We start from the raw sequence: 5,778 nt of genomic DNA, 5'->3' as shown, positions 1-5,778 counted from the left end.
TCTTCTTCTTCCTCCTCCTCCTCCCTTCTCTGCATCTCCTGCACCCTGCCTCTCATCTCTTGGTCAAACCTCTTCCTCTTCCTCATTCATTCATACATTCATTCATTGCCAGACGCCATGTATCCCAGACGGGGTGGCCAATGGCTTAGAGTTAATTGTTTTACAGGGAGGGACACTAATCCTCCACCAACCCCACTTGACATGTAGGGATGCCAACAGCATCTGGTGTTCCCAGGCGGTCACCCATCCAAGTACTAACCAGACCCAACGTTGCTTAACTTCGCTGATCGGACGGGAAGCGGTGTACTCAACGTGGTATGGCCGTCTCCTCTCTCTCTCTCTCTCTCTCTCTCTCTCTCTCTCTCTCTCCTTGCCACTTAATATGGAGCAAAAAGACAATTGACCTGGAATATATATATATATATATATATATATATATATATATATATATATATATATATATATATATATTCTCTCTCTCTCTCTCTCTCTCCTTGCCACGTAATATAGAGCAAAAACTGACCTGGAATAGCAGGTAGGAGGAAGAGGAAGAGGTTTGACCAAGAGGTGAGAGGCAGGGTGCAGGAGATGCAGAGAAGGGAGGAGGAGGAGGAAGAAGAAGAATATGAAGAAGAAGAAAAAGAAGAAGAAGAAAAAGAAGAAGAAGAAGAAGAGGAAGAGGAGGAGGAGGAGGAGGAGGTGGGAGTCAAGGTGGAGGAGGAGGTGAAGTCGGAAAGAATAAATAATTAGACATAAGGCTGGGAGGAAGGCAAAGAAAAGATAGGATGGGAGGAGGAGGAGGAGACAAGGAGATAGGGGAAGGAAGAAGAGACATGGAGAAGATCGGAGGAAAGGGACAAGGCATGAGATGACGGACTAAAGAAACTAATGAAGATAGAAGTAAGTGAGTGTGAAGGTTCAACTGAGAAGATTTTCAAGCTGATCTAGGAACCAAAATATTGAAGTTGATCAAGACGATGAGATTTTCAGACCCACAGAGGTACTGAGATTATAAGGCCTTTCGAAAGACCGACAAATTCAACATAAGATAAAAAAAAAAAAAAAAAAACTCTAAGGGGAACAAGAATGAACGAATTTGATACGTCTCATCTCTAAGTTTAATTGGAAGTAATGATATTCTCAAGTCGGTCGTAAGACTGATGTTTTTAAGCCTATAAGGTACAGAGATATTTAAGTTGATCGAGGAAGTGAGATTTTCATGCCGACAGAAGTACTGAGATTAAGGCGATAAACTCGTTGCTATTCTCAAACCCACAGAAGTAGCCTAATAATAATCAACAGTGTACCGGGGACGAAGGTGAAGGTTATTTTAAGCCAAAAGAAGTATTTATCCAATAAGAGTACTGAGGGTTAATAGAGATGTCGAGGTTGGAGATGAGCGTATAGTTCAGCGATAATGAGTCAGAGTTTAGGTAGGAGTACACTGTAGCACCAGTCGAGCAGGACAGTATCCCAAGGTGGATGGAAAGCTGATAACAATGAGAGCTGGAGCTCCCGTTTCATCAGCTAACGGGACTAGTTCCTGGCCATCCCCCTTTGCTGAACATTTTCAGTGTTTCAGTAACACAGAGAGTAGGCCAGCATGCTCTCTAATACAAGAATCTCTAACTGTCAGCACCAAACTACATAGCACAGTACACACTACACTTCCTTTCCAAAATTAGGCTAGAAAAATGGCGACAACTAACCAAGCCTCAAAGTCCCCGGGGAAGGGGGGCACAAATGCCCCCACCATCCGTCCCTCTCCCGGTAACGACTCAACAAGCGGCCTGGAACCACTGTCTGACCCACTTCTTATTTCTGCAACAATCGCGGCCTCCCCTCTAGCTTTCGTTCTGTTGAGCACCATATCTCCTCTAAACCTCACTTTCTCTTCCTAACTGAGACTCAGCTGTCTGAGGCAACTGAAAGCACACCCATTTCTGTACTGTCCTACTCTCTCTATACTCATTTCAAAGCCAAATGTGGCTGTTGTGTATATGAACGCAACGATTTATCTTGCTCTCGTGTTCCTGAACTTGATTCTTTTGAATTCTCTACTCTCTGGCGTCGGCTTTCCTGTCATTCGCTGACTAAATATATCTGTGCTGTTTACTTATCCCCTAATTCTACTGACTATGAAAAATTCTCCGACTATCTTACTTCTACAATGGAACAAATTTTATCGATTTCTCCTTTCTCTGAAATCTCCATTCCAGGAGATTTCAATGTTCACCACCACCTTTGGCTCTCCTTTCCTTTCACTGATCCACCTGGTGAACAGGCCTACATCTTTTCTATCCTTAATGACCTAGAGCAGCTTGTACAGCACCCTACCCGTGTCCCTGACTGCCTTGTAGAGAGCACCAACATACTTGACCTCTTCCATACAACTAATCCCTCTGCTTACTCTGTTAACATTTCCTCTCCGTTGGGCTCCTCCGATCACAACCTAATTACCTTAACCTGTCCTATAGCTCTGGTACGGCCTGTGAACCCTCCAATGAAATGTCGATTGTGCCACTTTGGAGCTGTTGATTGGGATGCCCTCAGGCAGTACTTCTTAATTTTCCCTGGAATGATTATTGCTTCCATGGCCGGGAGCCACCTGAGTGTGCCTTGCACATTACGGAGGTTGTTCTCTCGGGCATGGAAGCATACATTCCCTTCTCATATCCTTTGACTAATGCAAGCAAGTTTTGGTTTAATCACACTTGTTTTAATGCTGTCCACAACAAGGAAAGAGCCCATAAAAGGTACCAGAACCAACCCACCCATGAATCACATATTTTTTATCTTTCTGCCCGGAATCGTGCTAAGTCTGTTCTTTGCTCTGCTAAAAATAATTTCATCCGTACTAAATGCTCTCAACTCTCCAACTCGAATTCTTCCCACTCCTGGCACCTTGCCAAAAACCTTTCTAACTACTGTACCTCATCATTCTTCCCTCCTCTTTTGTATTCTGATGATTCTGTAGCTATTTCTTCTACTGATAAAGCAGATCTCTTCGCTCAAACATTCTCTTCCAATTCCACCTTAGATGATTCCGGTGCTGTTTCTCCATCACTTCCCCCTCTGACTTCCACATGGCTGACATTGAAATTTCTTCAGCTGATATATTTTCTGGCATCACTGGCCTGAATACTAACAAGGCATATGGGCCTAACGGAGTCCCTCCTGTTGTCCTCAAGAACTGTGCTTCTGTGCTTACACGCTGCCTAGGGTAAACTTTTTTGCTTTTTTCTATCAATTTGTACCTTTCCTTCTTGCTGGAAGTTTGCTCTCATTCAGCCAGTCCCAAAGAAGGGTAACTGTTCCCAACCCTTTAACTATAGTCCATTACATTCTGTTTCTCAAAATTTTCGAGTCAATTCTTAACAGAAAAAATTTAAAGTGTCTTTCCTATCACAACCTTCTTCCTGATCGTCAGTATGGGTTCTGTCAGGGACGCTCCACTGGCGATCTTCTCACCTACCTTTCGGACTCCTGGTCATCCTCCTTTCGGGACTTTGGTGAAAGCTTTGCCATTGCACTTGACATCTCAAAGGCTTTCGATCGAGTCTGGCATAAATCTGTAATTTCCAAACTGCCTTCTTTTGGTTTTTAGTCTGCTATCTGTGCCTTCATCTATAGCTTCCTTTCTGGTCGTTCAATAGCCACTGTTGTAGAAGGCCATCGTTCTTCTCCTAGATCAGTCAACAGTGGTGTTCCTCAGGGCTCTCTCCTATGGCCAACACTCTTCCTTTTATTCATCAGTGACCTTTTAAGCTATACAACTAACCCTATTCAATCGTACACTGATGATTCCACCCTTCACCTTGCCATTCAGTTCCTGCAACGTCCATCTCAGCAGTTTCTTCAACAAACAAGGGATGAGGCTATGGCACACCTAATGTCTGACTTGGCTTGTATTTCTGACTGGGGTACATATAATCTTGTTTTTTATGCATCATAGACTCAGTTCTTACACCAGTCAACCCGACAAAATCTTCCACAGGAGTACCCATTAATGTTTAATAATATCTAGCTCAATCCTGCATCATCCTTGAACATGCTTGGGGTGTCATTCACTTGGGACTTATTTTGGAAAGTTCATATTACATCTCTTGTAAAGTCTGCTTCCAGGAAATTTGGTGTGCTAAGCCGACTCCGTACCTTCTTTACCCCTGCACAGTTGTTGACTTTATACATAAGTTTTATTCGCCCCTGTGTAGAGTACAACTCTCATGTGTGTGGAGGCTCCCCACATACAGCTCTTCTCAGTTGGGTGGAGTCAGAGGCTTTATATCTCATTAACTCTCCTCCTCTTACTGGTTTCCTTCATCCTCTGTCTCTTTGCCGCAGTGTTACATCTTTATCTCTCTTCTGTCACTGCTTCAATTGTTACTGCTCCTCTGAACTTTCTGCTTGCATTCCTCCACCTCTACGTCGGGCGCGTAGTACTCTTGTAGCAACAAACTCTCATCTCTTTTCTATCCAACTCTCAAAGGCAAGAGTTCACCGTTACTTCCAGTCCTTCATTTATGCAACAGGTATACTCTGGAACTGTCTCCTTCTGTCATTATTTCCTACATCCTATGATCTCCAGTCTTTCAAACGCAGCATGTCCAGGCAACTCGAAATGAACGGATCTTGAATTTGGCTCTGTTTTGTATTTTTTTTTTTTCTTGGAGGGAATGGTTTGCGGGCTCCTGGCCTTTGGTTCCTTCTTCCTTGCATAAAAAAAAGACAAAGTTAACGGGGAAAATCAGGCTGATCGAGAGCTTGGCTGATATAACTTACGATAATTCTGATTATAACTAAATATTTGTTTTTGTAGATAAGATAATGATACCAAATGAAGATATACAGTAATTCAGGTACTGTATCTCTGTTTTTGCAGCTGTCTTTCAATTAATCGGCTGTGTATTCAGTTATTCAATCAATCTACACGTATTTATGTATTTATTAATCACATCTCAAACATAATAAAGGCCATATAATTGTCAAGTGCTTATTTATTAGGGGGGAAATCCTTGCTTTGTACACCATTAAAAAAAAATCTGATTTCAAAAAGCTGATGCTGTTTCCGGACGAGTAAGTACAACTTAGATGTCCTTCGTAAATTGAAAAAAGGATCGGTTGTAGCCTTACCAGAATGGAAAATCTTTCACCTCAGTGAAGGAACTAGCCTTCTGATCGTTGAAGCAACTGTCAGGCAACACTCAGGCGATTTCCGTCAGCTGAGTCAAAAGAGCTTTCGAATGTTAATATTGTCACCATCAGTGGTTTCATGATTAGAACAATTCAGGCATTATATTTCAGGCAATGCCAGACGATTTTACTGAAATGAGACTGAGTAATAAAACTCATAGCGAGTGTTCTGCTGCTTCCTCTACTCCCTTCTCATCCCATCCTACCTCCCCTCCCTCTCTCTTCTACTCGCCCTGCTATATGTTCACGAATGTGTTCCGTCTCCATTCATATATGAGAAAGGTGTAAGTCTGTCTAAGCTACTGTACATGAACGGGTACACAATAACATGCTAGAAAAACAAATATACCCAATTTACTAATGGACTGATACTGCCCTTTTCCTATATTGCCGTCAGTGCACCCATAATTCCCCTCTCTAAACGTATTGATATTCTTGGTGTTTCACTTAACAATACCCCCGCAGTTGGACCTTTCACATAACAGTAAGTCACTTGGTAAAACCGCCTGATAGAAACGCATTATTGTACTGAATCGGTAACTTCTTCACTGACGAGCAGTTAGCTTTAATTTACATGAGTCCTGC

The 5,778-nt window shown here is 42.5% G+C and overlaps 1 non-coding gene across 1 annotated transcript; it reads right to left on the bottom strand.

Annotated features, from left to right (window-relative positions):
* Positions 1-210: 210 nt before the first annotated feature.
* On the bottom strand, positions 211-329 carry LOC145403879 (5S ribosomal RNA). The gene has a single exon (XR_013898072.1). It is a non-coding gene; the product is annotated as a 5S ribosomal RNA (ribosomal RNA).
* Positions 330-5,778: the final 5,449 nt, after the last annotated feature.

Source organism: Coenobita brevimanus, chromosome 61, assembly GCF_032717465.1.
Source record: "Coenobita brevimanus isolate Jiangsu-jjx chromosome 61, ASM3271746v2, whole genome shotgun sequence".
NCBI classification, from domain to species: Eukaryota; Metazoa; Arthropoda; class Malacostraca; order Decapoda; family Coenobitidae; genus Coenobita; species Coenobita brevimanus.
This window is presented reverse-complemented; position numbering and strand designations above follow the sequence as displayed.